The sequence below is a fragment of the Papio anubis genome, chromosome 2 (genome assembly GCF_008728515.1).
Source record: "Papio anubis isolate 15944 chromosome 2, Panubis1.0, whole genome shotgun sequence".
Taxonomy (NCBI): domain Eukaryota; kingdom Metazoa; phylum Chordata; class Mammalia; order Primates; family Cercopithecidae; genus Papio; species Papio anubis.
Window position 1 is genome coordinate 111733235 of NC_044977.1, and position 22129 is coordinate 111755363.

At 37.4% G+C, this 22129-nt stretch overlaps 1 protein-coding gene, 1 long non-coding RNA gene and 1 other non-coding gene across 5 annotated transcripts in view; 2 read left to right on the plus strand and 1 right to left on the minus strand.

Annotated features, from left to right (window-relative positions):
- Positions 1–17167, minus strand: part of PIK3CA (phosphatidylinositol-4,5-bisphosphate 3-kinase catalytic subunit alpha) — an 85830-nt gene extending 68663 nt beyond the window's left edge. Inside the window, exon 1 of one of the 3 annotated variants that reach the window (XM_003894806.5) lies at positions 16907–17153. The gene's annotated coding sequence lies outside the window, so the exon portion shown is untranslated. Of the gene's footprint in view, positions 1–11761; positions 16484–16906 lie in introns of those variants that run through there. The other 2 variants (XM_031663561.1, XM_009201327.4) reach the window with 2 other exon arrangements.
- On the plus strand, positions 1360–1491 carry LOC116274010. Its single transcript, XR_004182493.1, has one exon. It is a non-coding gene; the product is annotated as a small nucleolar RNA SNORA25 (small nucleolar RNA).
- A 61-nt stretch (positions 17168–17228) lies between the features above and the next one.
- Positions 17229–22129, plus strand: part of LOC103882168 — a 36238-nt gene continuing 31337 nt past the window's right edge. Inside the window, exon 1 of the long non-coding RNA XR_002520468.2 lies at positions 17229–18422. This is a non-coding gene — a long non-coding RNA (uncharacterized LOC103882168). The remainder of the gene's footprint in view (positions 18423–22129) is intronic.

Consider the following 22129-nt stretch of genomic DNA (forward strand, 5'->3'; position numbering starts at 1 on the left):
TTACTGGAAGATACACTTATTTTGATGATAGAAATTAAATAAAAATTTAAAAAGGTAATGTAATTACAGGTTCAGAAGATATTTAAAATGAAAGCATGTTTACCACAATTTTATACTAATACAATTAAAAATCTGGGTTAAAAAGTATATATGAACAAATGTGTACCCTCCAATGTTCCCCCTACTCCAGAATTCACTCCATTACCAACATTGGCTTCACTTGGGGAAGAATGTGAGCAAGTGGTCAGGAGAAACTGATACAGGAAATTAAAATGTGCAAATATGTCCTCTCCTTTATATTTTTTCTTTTCCTTATAAAAGCAAGACAAAAAAAATAGCTATTGTTTCTTGAATTATTCGTAATATGAATGACAATGCGAGTCTTTCATTATTAAGCCTGACTGAAGCTTCTGCTTTGGTATATCTATTACTTAATTAGTCAAAGAATAGCTTTCTATTCCTATTTTACTAAGGTCGTGTGTATGTGTGTGTGTGTGTGTGCGCGCGCACACACACACACGTCTGTGCTGGAGAAAAGAAGAGGGAGGAAGGAAGGGAGGGAGGGAAGGAGAGAGAATTAATGTCTGTTATGGATTTCCTAAGATTAAAATGACCCTTGTATTTCTAGAATAAATGCCATTTGGCTATGGTGTGTGTGTGTGTTTTAACAAACTACTGAATCTGCTAATTATTTTAAGATAACTAATACTTTAAGTGAGATTGGCTTGTAGTTTTCTTTTTGTATGTGTGTAATGTCTATGTCCACCTCTAAAACAGAGTAAGAAGTGTTATAATAGCTTTTAATATACTGAATGTTTGAAAGAAGAGTAATGAGAAGGGGCTCATTTAAGTAGGTATTAAATCCTTAGTTATAAAAATAGAATAGTATTGGCCCATGCAGATCCAGAGAACAGAAGTGAGTTCAGAAGCAAACTTAAGTACAATAGTTGCTGCAATTTTGTATAGAGAAAAACCCCAGAACCTTTAATTAGGACAGATTATTTAATAGATGGTCCTGGTAGAATTGATTAGTCATGTGAACAGAAAAAAAAATGAATGTTTACTGCTTTAAAATAAACGAAGAAAACTTTAAAATGCTCCCAAGTAACACAAAAGATTGAAGAAATGGAAAAACTTCCACATTCTTGGATAGGAAGACAATCAATTCACAAAGACGTCAATTCTTCCTTAGATAATCTATACATCTGATGTAATCCCAATAAAATAACAATAGGATTTTTGTGTCTGTGTGTTGAATTAAGCATGCTGATTCTAATGTTAAAAAAAAAATTGCAGGAGACTAGAAAAATTAGGGGAGGGGAGAAGGTAGGGGGAGAGAAAGGTCTAGCCCTACTGGATAGGTCACTTCAAAGAGGGCTTGTGGGGCTGTGAAACCAAGAGGTAGGTCTTAACAGTATAACCAATGACTGAAGTTCTCTATAGGATGCCATAGCACTTAATGGTGCTATGTTTTCCTCAGGAGATATGACTCAGCCACTCATAAACATAAGACGATAGTCCATGATTGTTGACGTGGGAAAGTAAATACATGTCTCAAAAGTTTGACCAAACTTTCTCTTCTCTGGAAAAAAAAATTATGAAACTAAAATAATCACAATGGTAAGATATGGCTCATGAACAGTCAGAAAAAAAAAAAAAGAAAAAAGAAAAAGAAAAAACAAACCCAGAAATAAAAAAAAAAAGACACAGAATGTGTTACATGATAAAGGTATCATTTCAAATCAATAGGGAAGAGACCAGCTGGAAATGGCTAGACATTTGGGAGAAAAGAGTGGGTTTTCAATTTATACCTTACATTGAAATGAATCTTATTAGAATAACAAACACAATGTAAAAATATAACCGTAAGGGTATAAAATTTCATCTATATTTGCAAAATTTTAAAAAATGCTAGAACATAGAGCAAAAAGATACACATAATGAAACAAGGGTGAAAAAGATATACAATAAATCAAAGAGGTTCAACAACTTAACACCTCCTTATTCCACAAGTTCTGAAGTAAGAGAAAAATGGAAGAAAGGAAATTAAAGATACAAAAGAAAAACATTTGAGAGCTGGAGAGACTTACACGTTCAGATTAAAAGGGACCAGTGGACAGAATAAATGTAAAAAACTATACTAGACAATAAAAGATATAGATAAAAGCTTAAAAGCTTTCAGAGAGAAAAACAAGCAGTCTGCAAGAGAAAACTTATCTGACTGGAAATGCTATTCTCATCAATAACAAATAAAAAACAATGCAGTAATTAAAATGCTGGAAAATAATTTGACCAGGAATTCTATACTCAGCAAACTATCATATGTAAAGACAAAATAAAGGTATTTTCAGACCATTAGGTATCCAAAGTTTTACTTCCCCTGAACCAATTCTAAGGCACTTAATTGACTAATTACTCTAGCCAACCAAAGGTGGAGGTCAAGAAAGAGGAAGAGACCACATGCTAGAAATGGTGGAACTGAACCAGTGGTCAAATAACGTAAGCAAATCATTAAGAAAAAGTAGTCCTGAGATAAACTTTAATCACAGAAAGTAATATGCCCAAACTTGAAGATGAAATCTGAATTCCAAAGTAAAAAGTGTTCAGGAAAAACAATCCAACAGGTTTGAAGCAGCAGATGAAGAACTGAGAAGTCCAGCAGCATTAATGGCAGGTTGAATGCCGTTTCTATGGTTTCAACAATAGAAAAAAGAAAAGTAATTGGAAACTTTAGGGGAAAACAAAAAATGTATAACATCATGCTTAAAATGAAGCAAAAGAGCACAATCTTGAGCAGTATGTGGAATATGTGAAAAGACAAACCATATGATCTGAATGCAAAGAATGTTCATTGCGTAGTTCATGATGTTGGACACAGATTCAGAAAAAGAAATCCAACCGTAGTACTCTACTTGGTTGTAAAGTGAAACATTTTTATATGATATTAATGTAAATACTACTAGGTTCAACTATTAAAATCTATCTATAGTTAAAACATAGGAGGATTTAAATATGGTTATAGAACAGAATACAAATGTTATCAATACTTGACAATATAAAAAGTAATTATATGTAACATTTTGTGGAAGGGTGGGAAAGACTTGACAGGAAGAATGGGACACTTATCACTGTCTAACATAGTGAGGAATGAGGAATACTACTGAAAGTTGATGTCGTAAAAAATGAAGATATGAGTATCTTAAAAGTAGAAAGACAGTAACAAAAGGTAAAGAAATGAGTGAAAGGATAGTGATATGCTGATTAAACATAGTAACAAAATTAAGAAATAGTATCAGAAACTTTCAAAAGTGAAATTAGAATGTTCAAATTTAATAATCTTCAAGTCCAGTAGCTATTAATAGAGGCAATTCTTCCATTCCTCAAATGCTCCAATTATTTACTAAGGTATGTATATATTTCAGCTTAATACTGGGGAGGGTTATTGTAGATATTAGCTTTTTATAAAAATATTCTGAGGCACTGAAGAACTCTTTTTGGAAATCCTATAAGATTTAACAGCTTTTCAAGTGTTTAATGTATTTCAAAGTGTGGTGCCCTAATTTCCATTTTCTTGGTTTCAGTTCCAGAAATATTGGCAGAAAAAGTAAAAAGCTGACAGCTGGGTATAAGATATTACAAGACAACTCTAATTATCTAAAATGTTTCTTTTAAAAGAACAGTTGCTACTAAATATTTCATTGCTAACATTTGGTTTAAACCGTGGCTAGATGTATCCTATGGCATACTGGATCTGAATTTTGCAGCTGGTCGTTGATTTCCATCAACACCTTAAGAGTGAAGTCTACAGTAAGGCTAAACATATCTAAACTTTGGAAAGTGAGCTTTCAAAACTACAGTGGAAACCCATTTGAATACTGCCTTAATTGTTGCAGAATAAAATGTTTCTTATATAAATATCAGCTCATTTATTTGATTAAACAAATATTTGTAGACATCCCATGAGGCACTATAACACTCTTTCTGCAAGAGAAATAAATAAGCATTACAAAGCAGAATAAAGGTTAGATGTGAAAGTGAGAGACAAATGGCTTAATATCCAGCAATCTGTTCATACCCTAGAGAAATAGGCATTATTTTATTTTTATAGTGTGAATATGATGTAAAAGTTTATTAAAACATTTTTGGCCATAACATGATAAAACATAAATATGTGAGCTGTATGGGTAGAAAATGGAGGTGGTAATTTAAACGAACACGGAAGCCGTATGGGTAGAAAATGGAAGGGGTAATTTTACAGTTTATTCTCTTATCTTTTCTGTAAAGACCAAAACCAGAAAAGAAGCCAGATTTCTTATGTGTAAGTCTTGAGCCTACACTTACAAGCTGGGTAACTATATGCAAATACTAATTTCTCAAGACATCATTTTCCTCACTGAAAATGGGACTAATTACTCCTTGCCTTCTTTACTGGATTGTTAATGATTTGACAAATATTTAGTAGGCAATTATTTTGTGCCAGGCTTTTACTATAAGATAAATAAAAGTTCTAAAATATGGCATCCCTGACCTCAAGAGGCTTACGGTCTAGTGAGGAAGGTATGAAAATAAGCGTAATTTAGTATATGTGTGTTGTAATAAATAGAGGCTATGGAAATACAGAAGAGGGAGAGATAGACTCTGTCTAGGAGAGTGAGTCTGGGAGTACTTTACGCAGATTATATATAAACTGAAGACAGTGTACCAAGATCAACATGTTACTGGGTAGGAGAAGCCATAGCAAAAAAGGCTGTAAACCACAGAACAGCATGAGCACAAGAACAGGAGTCCACAACGACCTAGGTGAGCGTGTAGCAGTTCAGAGTGACTAGACTGTAAGGTGTCCATGAGAAAAAAATGTAGAAAACGAGCACAGAAAAGAAGGCTGATGTCAAATTGTGAGAATTATAGTAAATAAGACTGCATGTTTTCCCAAGGTCTGTTCTTCAACATCTTGTCCTGGGATCATATGTGTAAGGATCATGAGAGGGAAGGCTTATTAAAATTCAGGTTCCAGGCTCAGCACAGTGGCTCATGCCTGCAATCCTAACTCTATGGGAGGCGGAGGTGGGAGAACTACTTGAGCCCGGGAGTTCAAGGCTGCAGTTGAGTTATGATCAGCCACTGCACTCCAGCCTGGGTAACAGAGTGAGACTCTGTTTCAAAAAATAAAAATAAAAATAAAATTCGGGTTCCTAGTACTATGGATCTACCGAACCAGAATTTCTAGGGTCAGGATAATTTGCACATTATCAAGTCTGCTAAGTGATCTTATACAACCCAAGTTTGACAAGCATCAATATAGGTCATAAGAACTGCTAAGCTTTAAGCATATCAATTTCATATTTTAGGGTGATTATCTTAATAGCAGTGTGAAAGCAATGTTAATCTCCCCCCAATCTCTTCCATACAACCTATTTATAAGAGCACACACACAAAATTCTGCTATTTACCTGATAATTTTTGCAGCAGTGTGGTAAGAAAAAGAGGAGAGTAGAAAAGTAGGACAGGTAGTAATAGTAAAGTGAAATGGGAAAGGAATAAACTAAGGCAGTGATGATGAGAAAAGATGGGGCTAAAATCCAGGGACAATTCTAAGAAAGAATACCTAAGATTTGGTAATCAGTTGAATTTGGCAGGTCAGAAGGGATAGAATCAAGGTTAGCAGAAATTTCTTTTTTTTTTTTTTTCGCTCTTGTTGCCCAGGCTGGAGTACAATGGTGCGATCTTGGCTCACTGCAACCTCCGCCTCCCAGGTTTAAGCGATTCTTCTGCCTCAGCCTTCTAAGTAGCTGGGATTACAGGTATGCACCACCACGCCTGGCTAATTTTATGTTTTTAGTAGAGATGGGGTTTTGCCATGTTGGTCAGGCTGGTCTTGAACTCCTGACCTCAGGTTATCCACCTGCCTTGGCCTCCCAAAATGCTGGGATTACAGGCATGAGCCACCACGCCCGGCCGGTGAGCACAAATTTCTAACTTAGGTAAGTAATGCTGTTATTAAATTAGAACAGAAAAGGACTGCATAAAATAGAGATGTGAAAACATTCTTAAAACAAAATCTAATTGTAAGGTATTAATCAGTTTCCTTTCTAGAGTGCTTCCCACACTTTTCATTTTCTTAACTTGGATGGGAATTGTATTCATATTTCTTTCAATGTAAATGTAACCCATGTTTATTATAGAAATTTATTCACTTAAGCACTGACTGAAATGTCTATTATGGGCCTGGGACTGTGCTCTGTAAGCACTGGAAACACAGTGGTGCACAGATGAATGATGAAATCAAAAGAAAATGTACCTCAGACACCATATTACCACATTTTATGTATTCTCTTACAGCTTTTTTGTCTGGATATTTTTGGTTTATTTGTTTTCTATAGTTTTGTATACTTGTACTCACATAGTACATATAATATTGTATCTTTTCACTACAAAAACATTTCTGCAAATTATTGTAAACTCTTCATAAACATTTTCTATGACAAGCTATTTCCATGGGAGATGTAAAAGTTTACTTGTTAAATACATAAGCTGTTGTAATTATATCTAATGCTGCAAAGAGAATTATTGGGTTAAATGGTATGTTGACTTTAAAGGCATGCAAATTGTTCACATGCTTTCCAAAAGGGTTAAACCAATTTAGACTGCCAGTGGAAATAAACGGACAAGCACATTTGATGGCACCCTCACCGGCAAAAACATCATTAGAAAAATACTTTTGCTAACTCAAAAAGTTAAAAAAAAAAAAAAATCAATCACTACATCTTAAAATTTCACTTCTTCAATTACCTGTCAGGGAAAAACATTTCCCTTATGCTTGTATCTGCATTTCCTCTTTAGTAAATGAGCCCAACTTCTCAAATTCTTTGCTCATTCATCCATATAGGTCATGGTGCTTTTGAAAGTACTTGTAGTAAAAATTTAAAGACAGACATCTATTGAGTTTTTGCAGAACTCTAATTCTGGTACGTACATCTTTTAATTTGTTCACTTGTATGGGGGTTGCGGGGAAAGGAGGTGAGAGAGTTTTTTTATGTTTTTTTTTTTTAAGATAGGGAGTCTTGCTAGCAGGCTGAATTTGAACTCCTGGGCTCAAGCAGTCTTCCTGCCTCAGTCTCCTGAGTAGCTTGGACTAGTGGGGCACTTTCGCCATGCCCCAATATTTTATTTGGGGGTCAAACGAATGATCTTTCCCCTTTTGAGTACTTACAATTCTTGAAGCTTTGGAAGGTATTTCCCCATTCACATAAACATCTTTTTAAAATGACACTAGGCATAAGAATACTCTTTTTCAATTTACTCTTTAACTTACCTAGACTTTATTTTGGTATGTAAGATGAAATAAAGATTCAAATGTCTATTTTCCTAAGTATTTAATACTCTCAAAAACATTAATACTAAGTCTTCCTTTTTCTCCTAATTTCTGATGACTTCTTTATCGTATTTAGAGTGTTTCTAGGATCTCTATTTCCTTTTACCAACTTTACCATCAATGCGTATGCCAGTTTTCAACTCTTTCATTTACTCTAATTGTACTGTATATTTTGATAGCTAATAAGCCACAGGGTTAGCCCTCTGTCCTTCATTTTCCACTCAAAAGATACCTCACTTTTATCTGTTTATAGTTTCTCAGACAAAATTAAAAATTACCTTGCTAATTTCTCAAACACGTATTTTTTTTTTAAAGAAGAGAATTAGGCTAAACCTGTAATTTAATGAGAAAAACGGGTATCTGTAATTGTTGGACTTCCCATTCAGGAACATGATATTCCTTTCCCTGTACCCTCCAACATCCCAGTAGAGTTTTAGGTTTCTTCACATTGGCTCATTTATAATTTTATATTTTCTGTTACTGTTCTAAATGGTTTTCTGTTTTCTAAACAATTACTGCTATTATAAGGAAGAACTATTGATTTTTAAATATTTGCCTTACATCTGTTTACTCTATAATTCTTATTCATTCTAATAATTTCTCAGTTGCTCTTGGTTTTCCTAGGAATGAAATACTATCATATTAGGCTGGGTATGATATTATGTCTAACTTAGGCATGTAATCCCAACACTTTGGGAGGCTGCGGTAGGCGGACTGCTTGAGCCCAGGAGTTCAAGACCAGCCTTGGCAACATGCGAAACCCCACCTCTACCAAAAATACGACAAATTAGATGGGTGCAGCAGAGTGTGACTCTACAACATGTGTTTAGATAACGTGTTTATCTACAAGTAGAAATTATCCTTAAAATGCAAAGATGGCTTAATATGGCCACAAGAAACTATCATTGGTGCATGTGATTCTCTTTGATACGTGTGTACGTATACACAAATTCACACTGTTTTAAATACATGGATTATATATATTGCATATATAACTTTATGTTTTAGATTTCTGTATATTTCATACAGAGATAAAATGTATATTTCTGTAAAGGTGATATATAAAAACTATATACATTGTACTTTAAGAGTAATTAAAGAGATTTTTCAAGGAAAACCTTGACCGTACAATCACAAGGTATGTTTGTGTTGTTTACCATTATATACCCAGGGTCTACCACATTGTCAATTATAGGGTATACTGAATAAACAGGAAATAATGTTTAATCACTCAGCTACTTTTTTAAAAAATATAAATACACATATAGTGATATTTTCTCAGTCCAAATTCTGAAGGCGCTTTTGAAAAATCTGTTTCATTCCCCAGATGAATTACTTAAGTCATATTAGAACAATATGGAAATTGAATATTTGGAATTACAACGATCTCACAACATCTGGTCCTGTGACCACTGGAATTTCTGTTATTTCTTTATTATTATTACTTTTTGAGACAGTCTCATTCTGTCACCCAGGCTGGAGTGCAGTGGCATGATCTCAGCTCACTGCAACCTCCAACTCCTGGGTTCAAGCGATCCTCCTGCCTAAGCCTCCTGACAGCTGGGATTACAGGTACACGCCACCATGCCCAGCTAATTTTCTGTATTTTTAGTAGAGACGGGGTTTTGCCATGTTGGCCAGGGTGGTCTCGAACTCCTGATCTCAAGTGATCCACCCGCCTCGGCCTCCCAAAGTGCTGGGATTACAGGCGGGCATGGCCCAGCACTTCCTGTTATTTATGTTTCTTTCTCCTATCTGTTCTGCTGTATGTCTATGGATGTGCTAAAGGAAATTCAACGATACTAGGCAGAATTTACTTTATAAAAATACTGAGCAGGTTTCTGTTACCCTCTTTGCCTAGAGAGAAGACGACAGAAAATGTAAATAAGGTGACAAATCTATGTGTTACTTTCACCTCCTTATGGAATAATCACTCGCTTTGTGCAAACACTCAATTTTTGTCCTACCTGCTCTGTGTGGAGAAGCAGCACTTCCCTCCAGGCCTTGTAATGAGAAGTGTACCCTGAGCCTCCTGTGCCATTCTTGTTAGCTGGACAGAAGACATTGCTACTGGGCCAAGAAGACTTGATCTCTCTTACACCGGGGAAGAAGAGAAGGTCTGATGCAATGAAATGGGACATTTGCTTATAATTCTAGATCAGAACCAGAATAGTAATTTGCCTACTAACTATGTAACACTGAACAAACCACTGGTTTGTGAGCCTGAAAAGTTGGTACTAAACAGCTAGTAACTGAAAGAGATATTTCTGGGTTGCCATGTTCTAGAAAGGAGCATGTGCAAATAAACATAGTCTGAGATTGTACAGAATTGACATTTTTCTTGAAAAATCTCAAGTCATCCATAAAGTACAATGTATGTGGTTTTTGTATACCACATTGTACAAAATTGTGTTTTGCACAAAGATATAATGCACATACAGCAATCTAGAACAATAAAACTATATATGCGATATATAAAATATGTGTAGAATTTAAAAGGGTGTAGGCTTACATGTGGGGTGCACACGTGTGTATATCAAAGAGACTACATGACAGTCTCTTGTTGCCACATCTGCAGGCCACACTGGAGACCTATACAATTGCTCAGCAAGCCCAAACAGCAGTTTCTCTTCCAGCACAGGATCAAACTGCTGTTTCTTTGGCTGGGCACTACAGGCTGGATATTAGAGGCCATGTTGTACGAACATTACATGTCTGAATAACAGCATCACACTCAACACAGCAAAATGTACATACCTAGACCTAGGCACTGAGACCAACTGAAGGGACGGCAAATTCTTATCTTTAAGCACCTATCTACTTTGAAGCAAAAGCTCAGTAGTGAGATGTGATTTGTAATATTTACATTAGTTACATGCTGCATAACAATGTTTTCATCAACTATGGACTACATATACAACAGTGATCCCGTAAGATTAATGGAGCTGAAAAACCTCTCGTCATTTAGTGACGTCATAGCTGTAGTAACATTGTAGCGCAATTACTTCACTTTTTAAAAAATCTAGTGTAGCCTAAGGGTGCAGTGTTCATCAAGTTTACAGTAGTGTGTAGTAATGTCCTGGGCCTTCACGTTCACTCACCACTCTCTCACCAACTCACCCAGAGTAACTTCTAGTTCTGCAAGCTTCACTTACGGTAAGTGCTTTATACATGCATACCATTTTTTAAATCTTTCACATCATATTTTACTGTACCTTGTCTATGTTTAGATATGTTTATATATACAAATACCATTGTGTTATATTTGCCTATGGTATTCTGTATAGTAATAAGCTGTACCGGTTTGTAGCCCAGGAGTAATAGGCTGTACCAGACAGCCTAGGTGTTTAGTAAGTTATACCATCTGCGTTTGTGTCAGCACACTCTGTGGTATTTGCACAATGATGAAATTATCTAATGATGCATTTCTCACAACATATTGCCACTGTAAAGCTACACATGACTGTATTATTTTTGTCACGTTTTTATGTTTGACTGAGTAGGTACAGTTGACTTCACGTAAAATAAATGAGATTCCACTGTACTAATTAGATGTGAGACTTCATTTTCCCAATCTTGGAAATGAAGTGATTACATGTGTATCAAGGTGTTATTGTGAGGAATAAGGGAGGCAGCATATACGAAGTCCATAATGTTCCCCCTCCTCAGATTTATATTAAAGTTGGGGTTTGTGGGAATTCAAAATATATACATTTGTATGTACACATAGAAAAATCAAGAAAACTAATTCCATGGGTTTCAACTATAACTCTTTGTGATGTCATTTAATAATAAGTAATAAATTTTTAACTTCAATGCCTAAATCAGCCATAATCCCATACTATGGAAACAAACTCTTGGTCAGCACCAGGGCAATCCAATGTCATGTTATTTTTTCATTGTACATATCACCCCCTAAAACAGACAAAATTACATGCAGTTTTACATGTACAAAAAAGTTTGGAAGCATGCTTAATAAAAATCATTCTTCAAAGCACACAACAATGAAAACAATTACAACAAAAATCGCAGATAATTTCTAAAGAAACCTCCATATATATTAACAACAACATATGTAGTTTTTAAAGTGTGTAGATTTTACTATTATCCTGGTATATGAGAAATACAGACCATGAAATCATCAACTTTAGAAAAATAAGTTACCTTGCATGACCATCAAGAGCAGTCTAGCCAAAACTGCTAAAAAGCAAGAAGAAAACATAAACATATACACATTTTCCATAAACTTAAATATGAGCGAATAGTCTCATTTACATAAGGTAGTAATAACAGTACTAAAACCAGGTAGACAATACCACAGAAACTTGTATCAGTGGCATCACATAGCTATTTGGTAATTAAAGGCAAAGACTTAGAGATTGAACTTACGGAAATAATTAAAACACATGGTTGCTTTCCTTATTTTTACGTAAATGACTTGTAAAGTTTACACATGTCCATTGAGTGTCCTAGGTAACAAACAGAATGATACACAAAAGAGTTAAATATTATATTCAATAAAGACTTCATAGCAATGGACATAGAATGGACAAACAAGATACAAGCAGCTTGAAAACAGGACGCGAGATTTCTTTAAAAGCTTTGTAATATAAGGACTATGTGACAATATGACACAACTCTTGTCTTTAGTGCATGAAAAAAAGATGAGAAAAAAAGACAAGACAGGGAAAGGAAATATCCAGCAGCACAAAACAAATACTGCTTCAATGGTAGGGTGCTATTAAGGTAAGTGCTGGGAATTCGAAGATTCCAGGAATGGACAGGGAAAATCAATCCACAGGAAGCACAGACTAGATGTGAAAAATGTACATTCATTTACTTAATTCCTTCTGTCCATTAATTCCTCATCCTATTAAACTAAATATCCATCTGCTAACTTCTCTTAGGATTAGGTATGAAATAGCATTCAGATTCCTAGAGCTAGAATGAAATTTTGTTAAGTTTTAACAAATAAAAAGCAAGCAATATTGTAAAGAACTGAAAACTACTCTACACTTGTTTGAAGGCAAACTTAACTGTCCACTATCCAGAAATTGGATCCACTAGCAAATTCTTGGAAGGGACAGATTCAATTCACTTCATGTTAAAGCCCCCAAATAAATGGAAAAATATAACATGGTTCTTACTCTCAAGGAGTTCACAGATACTTAATGAGTGCTTACTATGTACGAGGCACTTTACTAAATGCTTTCAAGTATTATTTATTTATCCTCATTACAATATTGTGATGTAGGTAGTTATTACCCCTCATTTACAAATGAAGACATATGTATTACCTGAAGAATATTTAACGGGTTAAGTAACTTGCCCAAAGTTACAAAACTAGTAATCTCAATAGTCTGCCTCCAGAGAACATGCTCTTAACCATTATGAGACATATTTAGGAAAAGGCAAGGAAAATTAAAGAAGTCTACTACACCGACCATATTTTGTGGATTTTCTAAGACTATCCTGACTGCAAATATCCTGTCCCATTGTTAGATTACGTACCTCAATTTTGATTGGTAAAAAATTAGTTTGAGTAAACGAACATATATGTCTGATATTTATACCAAACAAACAAACAAACAAGACCATAGCAAAATACATTTAGCTGTGCTTTAGCAGTTATACACTGGTAGATTTACTCAAAATGATTCTGAAGAAATCTGGAGTCTCATAATATCACTAAGAAATCTGAAAGCTGGTCATTACTGGTGAAGAAAAAAAAACAAGTCTCTACACTGTAAAATTACTAATATTTTAAACTGTTTTGAGCTTTACTACTACTGTTATTATCAAGACAAGTATAGAAACTGCTTTGAAAAAGTCATGTTCAACTTTTACAATTGGTATATACTTAGAAAAAAGAATACAAATTACCATATATGATAATAATCTTCATTTTTTGTGTGTGTGTATCTGTCTGAGGTGGAATGCCACTCTATATATTTTATAACATTTCAACTGTCCCCAAATGAAATTCATATGTGTGGCAATTTCAGGGTTGTACATTTTTAGTGACCAAAAATATTACATGAAATTGGCAAGAATAAAAACTGGTGCTTATGAATCACTATATGTTTTAAAGAATTCTGTCTCTACTATATTTATTTGTTCAGTCAAGTGCTATAATTTACAGGCTACTATGCTTGGCAATAAAAATACAACTGTACAGTATATAAGATAGGAGTCCCTATCCTCATGGAATTTACAGCCTAATAGAGGATATGGACAAAGAAATAGGCAATTACAATGCAGTGAGGTTAATGCTATGACAGTGGGAGTACAAGATGCTATAGGAACAGGAAGCAGGGACACCTAACCCAGACTAGACTTTTCAAAGGAGGTGATGTGAAAGATCAGTAGGAGTCAACCAGTCAAGGAAGGAGAATGGAGTGTTGAAATGTCTCAGGAAGTACAAACTGTATTTGCACAGGAGTGTGTGAAAAAACCAAGGGAGTTGCAGGAGTAGGGAGGAGAAATAAACCTAGAGAAAGAAGCAAGGACCAAATCATACAGGTCCTTGACAGCCAGGGTTTTACATTCTTTTCTATTAGCATTTCCTGGTGAACTTCAAAACAAACAAAAACACAGATAACTGGGATCCATCTCAGGCCAATTGAATCATGATCTCTGGGGATGAGACCAGAGTACTTTTAAAAAGCTCCCTAGATTATTCTAATGTGTAGCCAGGATTGAAAACCACTGTTTATGATGTAAAGGAAATTAAATAAAGATATTACTGCAAATATGGGAAATGGAGATCTTCAGTAATTAAGCCTCCTTGGGCCCTAATTTCTTCAGCTCTATTAAAAAACAGGCTGGAGATTAGACGCAGCATGATACAGTGAAAGGAGTCGGCAAATGTTGGTTTTGTCAATGAGTCTGTCACCTGCCAACTGACTTCAGATTAGAATACCATTTCTTAGGGATAGTAATACCACTCTGTCTATGGCACTGTTAATATAGCTCAAGGTAAGTAATACTTAAGAAAAACTATTTGATAACTGTGCTAATAAAATGTAAACCATGACATTCTAAGACATATACTTCTAAAGCTGAATAATTTTTAAGATTGTAAATATTTTCACTGCAGACAAAATATTTTATAATGCTTAAGAAACACACTTCATTTAAAGAATCACCCCTGTCTTGGAATTCAAGATATAAAATAATAAAATAGAGAACTGATCCTTTTAATGCTATTGTACCTGCTCAAGAGATCAAATGGGATTAAATTACCTCTCTTCAAATAAACAGATCAACAGAGCAAGTGTCCTTTAAATGGTAATCGTAACTGTTTAAAAATATTTAGTAAAGGGCACTTAGAAGAAGTGGCACACAAAGTAAACTGGTTTAGAGAAAAAGTTATTACAATCTACTTTATGTTCTATATTATTTATAAGTTTAGGGGTTTTTTTGTTTTATTTTTTAAGGGGATACAGATTTGGGATGGAGAGGACTTTATTCTAACAGGAAGGAAGCTCTGCTATCAGAAAGGCTGTTCCATGCACAGAGCAAGTAAAGCCACTGCACTTTCACAGTCTCCCTTTTAAATATATCAAGGCCCATGACAATTTACACTTTCATGAAGCCATTTTTCAGTTTAAGTACAATATTTGTATTTAGTGACATCTCCTTAATGCTATAACCAATTTAGTTAAAAGTTTTAACCTTAAATAAAAACACTCTTTTACATTTATAGGTGTTTCATTTTTAATTATTTAAAACTGACAGGAATGTCTTTAAAACTTTACATGCACAATCATACAATATTAATATTCCTTTACTTTCTTGTTATTTCCCCCATGATGCTATTATTACGATATGCTATCACTTATCACCTTTTTTAAGATTTTAATAGCAACGTACTCTATTTTGAAAAAGCACAAGAAACTTTTGAAAAAAGTTATGAAGTTTTATTTTGTCCCAAAATGTGAGATGAAAAAACTTAAGCAAAACACCAACACACACACACACACACACACACACAGTCCTCCTCAGATAATTTTGGCTGATGACACTGCAGAACAGTTAATCTGATAATTAAAATTTTCCAGAACATGTGATATTTAGATAGAGATCTATGCTGTCAATCGAGCTTCAGTGCTTTAGTTAAAAGAAAAAAAAAAAAAAACTTAAAACCTGAATACACAGACACATTAAATTGTTAAGACTGTAGTTGCTTTGAGAGCAAAGTGTTTCGATTTATCCAAACTAACTTAGCAACACGGTATTTTGAGTATTTTCCAGAAGTCGTCTTAAAACACGCAATCCAGCACATAAATTTTGTACGGTGCAATGTAAGCAAATACTCAGAAAAATTCAATTTCTAAGCAGGATAACATATGACCAATACTGCCCTCAGTGGTTCAAAAGTCGCAATAGACATGATCCCCTGAGATAACCTGGAATTTACCTGCCCAAGTATTCTAAGGGGTTCTTCCCGGCCACACAAACTACGATTCAAAACATCGCTCCGAAAACCCAGGTCCTGCATGTGCACAAAGGCGCAGTGCTGGAATGAGGAAGCTTCACCAAGATGAAATCACAACTCTAATTCATTAAAGAATATGCAGACTGTTTTCTAGAAAGCCCCTCTTGTTGCGCTCCCTTTACCCTTTATTTAACTATGTAAATAGCCTCAATTATTGACATAAAAAAAATAGCTTTCGATTCCCACGTCTGGTAACATGGTTGGCCACCATCACTATTCGTTTAGCATCCTAAAATAAACCCCTCAAGCCGAGGTCAAAAACACGCCGGCTGAACATCTGGTGTTTACATAGCCCAATTCTGGGCCCTACCCTACCTTTCCGAGCCACTTAGGAGCTATGGAACAGGCATCACATAATACACTTAGTAAAGACACAAGTCACATGAGTCACTGTCTCAGGTCTATGAATGAAAGGTCTAAGCGTTTGTCTCAGCTAAAAGGAAAAAACAACCTCGAAAGGAAGGGTGGGAGGGGGAGCTGGGGAGCGGGGGGAGCGGTGTTCCTTCCATACCCCTGCCGGGCGATTTAAACCCAGTAAGAGGCAAACGCAGGGCCGCCAGGCTGGCGGGGCCGGAGTCCTCGGGCGTGACAGCCCCTCCGGAAAAGCTCGCGGTTCCGCGCCCGGGTGCCTTGCGCCGCGGTGCTCGCGGCAGCCCCTCCACCCGCCGGCTGGGTGGGCGTGCAGGGCGCGGGAGACGGAGCCACCGCGGCCGGGGCGGCGGCCCTGGGCGCACTTCCTCAACCTCCAGCCGCCCCGTCCCCAAAACTGGGAGTAGAAGGAAAGGAAGAGTGAGGCGGCAGCCAGAGAGAAAGGAGAGGGAGCGGCGAGCCCTCGCCTCTGCAGCTGGGAGAGGCCAGAGGCAGGCGAGGGAGAGGGAGCGGCGATCGCAGGCGAACTCCGCCGCGGGCCGACGCTGGGAGACGACCAGTCCGTAGCCCCCGCCCAACACGGCGGGCGCGCCCAGGAGTCTCCGGCACCCACCCCGTCCCCATTCCCACCGCACCCGCTCCCGGCCAGTCCGCGCTCTACTCACGCTCGGGGCTCTTCCAGGCTCCGCGGCTCTAACCGCATCGGGTCCCAGCCCCGCGGGCGGCGGCGGCGGCGCCGAGGGAGAGGAGAGCGGGCGGCACGGCCCCCGCCTCCCGGCCCCTCTCCCCCGCCGCTCCGGAGCTGCCCGGCCGGGCCCGAGCCCTGCCTCGCCGGCGGCCCCAGCCCCAGTCCCAGCGGCCGCGGCAGCAGCAGCCCGAGACCTCAGCGGCCGCAGCGCCGGCACCGGAACTGCCGCTTTCTCCTTCTCGCTCCCTCTCCTGGCTAGCCCCCGCCACACGCCCCCGCCCCCGACTCCTTTCTCCGTCGCCCCTGTTTTTTTTTCCTTTTGTTTCCAGAATAAACTTTATTGGTCTCTTTTTCCGCTCACATCGTGTAAACAAACAACGAACTCTTCCCCACCCCCTCGGCTCCCCCCCTCCTCCGGCAGAGGAGGGTAAGAGCTGAGGAGGGGCAGGGCCTACAATTCCCCGGAAGCAGATGCGCACAGCAGCGGAAGTGAAATTGAGGCGAGGAAGAGCAGGGAGTGGGCAAATAGGGTAACAATATGTGCTACTGCGCCTGCGCCTTGCTTTTCCGCCCGAAGTTTGTGTACAGTTGGGGCTGCTTTTCTGACGTTTGTTAAATGATCCGTTTTCTGGAGTAGTGAGGGTGTTGTGTCATCCTAGGACAACGTACATGTAGTATATTTGTTTCTACGAGCAGCAGGCGAGCTCGGGTAGAGATATAGAAAGGAATATTGGGAGCAAGTGGGTTATTTCACTTTTACACCCATAGAGGAAACGAGATTAGTTTGGGGGTAAGAGGAGGCGCGGTGGCTAACCGCCGCTGTCAGTGGCTAACCAGAGTGGTTATGGATTCTATAATAGAAAGAATGCTTTTTACAAAGCGTTGCTGTGCTTTCTTCTGCCAACATGGTTTAAATTGTATACCATCCCTAAGGCGGAATGCACTGTCACAGCCCTCTGCAGTCCTTTGACTCAGTTCGTGGGGACCTTTTGCAAAGCGCTGTTTTTTTGTTTTTTTGTTTTTTTTTGTTTTTTTGAATCGGATTCTGATTCGAACCAGCTTGTAGGATTCAATTCTAACTATTCAGAAGACGTGGGGGATTTTTTCGCGTAAAGCCAATAGAGGCTTCAGAAATGTCATATAGGCTATAGATTTGATTCAAGGTGGTGTCTTGGTACTGCGTACCTTAGACGTCTGTTTGCGTGAGAGTAAATCAATCTGTTGACTTTTGAGATTACTACTGATAGGGTTGGGTACTGTGCGTTTTTCTCCCCCTACTGGTCTTTGGTTGTAATATTGGAAAAGCGTAGGAGCAGTGGTTAGAAGTCTGAGATACAAGTACTCCAGCATCGGTTCCTTCTTGAATTTTTAAGTAATAGAGGGCTTGGGAAGTGACCCATCCTAGAGATACTACAGTCCTACTTGTCATCTAGAGCAAAACTCTGACCAATAACAGTCTTCTCGAACACCACACGTCCGTCCATACCCCAATGGTAAATGAGATGGATCTGTTCCTCTTTGTGGTCATATTTCACTTGACTGTATTCCTTTATTTCCTGTGTGTTCTTTCTCTCTTCCTTTTTCTCCCTTTAGCTCGGGTTTTCATCTCACATTCCAAGGGTTTGTGTTTCTAAATGTTTTTCTCGAACCAATGTTTTTCAGCAGTTTTAGAACACTGTTACTCCAGAGTACGGAATTTTTTAAAAAAGCAACACTGAATTGCTAGTCAAAGTAAATCTTAAGGCAATATTTCCCAAATTGTGTTTCAAGCACAGAGTTATGTGAGATATTAATAGGTAGCCCTTGGTGGGGAAAAATATTCTAGGGATATTTTTCCTTATAAAATTTATTTTTTATTTTTATTATTTTTTTGAGCCGGAGTCTCACTCTGTAGCCCAGGCTGGAGTTCAGTGGTGCGATCTCGGCTCGCTGCATCCTCCACCTCCCGAGTTCAAGCGATTCTCCTGCCTCAGCCTCCCGAGTAGCTGCGATTACAGGCACCAGTCACCATGCCAGCTAATTTTTGTATTTCTTAGTTGAGACGGGGTTTCACCATGTTGGTCAGGCTGGTCTCAAACTTCTGACCTCAGGTGATCCACCCCTCTCAACCTCCCAAAGTGCTGGGATTACAGGCATGAGCCACAGCGGCTGGTCTATTTTTGATTTTAAAAAACGTTTTATTTTGTGTAGAGACAGGGTCTCGCTTTGTTGCCCAGACTGGTCTCCAACTCCTGGGCTCAAGAGATTCATCTACCTCGACCTCCCAAAGTGTTGGGATTAGAGGCTTGAGCCGACATGCTCAGCCTAAAAATTTATTTTTTAATAAGTAAGAAAATGCTAATTACATAATATGTTGTTTGTTGTGTGATTATCTGCTCTTAAGAAGTCATGTGTCATAGCAGAAAAAGCCATACCTGGTACTTGAATGCATGACACTATTCATTGGTGCAGGAGTAGCATTTACTATTCAATTCACAGTTGATATGTTTGCCTTATATGGTAGCCATTGGTCTTAGGTGTCATCTTGCTTTCAAAGGTTTTTGCTATGTTATTCAGTGTTTAAAATATCTATATGATATAAAATTATCTGTATGATATAAGCATCTATATGACCACACTCATCACTCAAGGACTAGGAGCTGAAAGAAGGTTTTGAAAAAAATAATGATTCTCAGGCTGCAAAGGAAACAAAAAGGGTATGCTTCAAAATTAAATAATTGCATCTTAAGGGTTCTAAAGGCAGGAGGTGAAATGTCCAATATGTAGCTATTGTTCTATTCTAATAATCAGAATTATAATGACAGTTACTTGCCTTTTGGGTTTATTTCCATTGAAAATCATAACTGATACTCAATATGCACTAAAACATTCTCTAATAGTGCTTAAGTCACTACTAAGCTTTGAAGTCCTTTGTAAATAAGAGTCAAGTTGATTATGTAGCAGTATACTTTAGATGTATAAAATTGCCAAGTAAAACAATAAAAGCACACCAAGAGATAACAATATGAGCTACCATATAGCAATTTTTTTTTTTTTTTGAGATGGCATCTTGCTCTGTTGCCCAGGCTGGAGTGCAGTGGCACGATCTGGACTCACTGCAACCTCTGCCTCCCAGGTTCAAGTGATTCTCCTGCCTCAGCCTTCCAAGTAGCTGGGACTACAGGCACGTGCCACCACGCTCAGCTAATTTTTGTAGTTTTAGTAGAGATGGGGTTTCACCATATTGGTCAGGCTGGTCTTGAACTCCTGACCTCGTGATCCACCCACATCAGCCTCCATAGTGCTGGGATTGCAGGCGTGAGCCTGGCTGAGACTCCATCTAAAAAAAAAAAAACAAAAACCAAACAAAAAAACCCACCACACACACACACACACTCACACACATGTACTTTTAAGATTTTAGTTCTTTTCAAGTTAAGATTTGTGTTGCCCCAGAATATCTTGGTGAACGTCCCATGTGCACTTATGAAAGAATATTTTGTTTCCTATTGTTGGGCAGAATGTAGTTTCATACCAAGTTGATGATTTTGTTAGCATTGACATTTCAAAATATAATTGTGGATTTCTTTAATTCTCATTTCACTTCTGTGTATTTTTATTTTGTGTGTTTTGAAGCTTTGTTGTTAGACATATACACGTTTAGAACTCTTGTGTTTTGATAAATTGACTCTTTTTAATCAATCTGTACTATCCCTGTTTATTCCTAGTAATGTCTTTGTTCTGAAATCTACTTTGTCTGATATTAATACAGCCAGTCCAGCTTTTTTTAATTCATTTTTCCATGGTATATTTTTCCCATCTTTTTTCTATCTATTTTTATATTTAAAGTAAGTTACTTGTAGATAACACATATTAAATCTCTTTTTAAAAATTCCAATCTGACAATTTCTGTGTTTTAATTGCTGTGTTTAGATAATTTACATTTAATGTAATTATATGGTTGGATTTAGGCCTGCCATTTTATTATTTGTTTTCTGTTTTTCCTCTATATTTTTGTTTTTATGTTTCTGCTTTCCTGCTTTCTTATGGATTATTTAAAAATTTGTAATATTCCATTTTAATTTCTATATTATAGTTTTAATATACTTTTTGGTAATTTTTTGGTAATTCTGTGGATTATAATATACATACCTAAACTTTTGCAGTCTACTTACTATTACTATTATACCACTTCAAGTAAAATGTAGAAAGAAGCCTTGCAACCATATAGGTTTACCACTGTCTCCTACCCCACTCCCTGACCTTTAGTCATTAGTTGGTATATGTATTACATTTATATATATGGAAGCCCCATCAGATGTTTTTATAATTTTTGCTTTCAACAGTCATGTAGAACTCAAGAGGAAAAATAGTCTTTTATATTTACTTACCCATTTACATTTATGCTTTGCTTCATTCCTGAAAATCCATTTTTCCTTCTGGTATAATTTCCCTTTATCCTGAAGAATTTTAGCATTCTTTTTAGAGCAAGTCTGCTTGTGACAAATTCCCTTCGTTTTCCTTCATTTGAGACTATTCTACTTTTGCCTTCATTTCTGCAAAATATTTTAGCTGATTATACAATTCTTGGTTAATGGTTTTCTCCTCTCCCTGACCCCTCAGTACTTTAAAGAATCATCATCGCATTTCTCAGGAGATAAAGAGCAAACCCTGTACTTTCCTCGAAATTCCACTATTTGAGCTAAGAGATCTAGTATCTGAGAAGTTCACCTTAAAACACTTAACGGTCAATGTTTTTCATTCCAGCCATGCCTTGCCTGAAGTCAGATGTGAATGTTCATTACTATTACACAACCATGTTAAAGTCTAACTGCTCTACTTACACTTAGCATGGGAGGATTCTGGCAAAGCTCCTTTCCATACTTGAGATACAAAACAATTCTGGCCACAGAAAGGAGACAAATGTGCAATGTTTTCAAGTTACCAGGAGTGCACTTACGGAAAAATCAAAGCTTTAAAACTCGTAAAAGACTATTTTCGGCCAGGTCTGGTGGCTCACACCTGTAATCCCAGCACTTTGGGAGGTTGAGGTGGGTGGATCACTTGAGCCCAGCAGTTTGAGACCAACCTGGGCAACGTGGCGAAACTGTCTCTACAAAATAATACAAAAAAATTAGCCGGTCCTAGTGGCATGCACCTGTAGTCCCAGCTACTAGGGTGGCTGTTGCTGAGGTGGGAGGATCCCTTGAGCCCAGGAGTT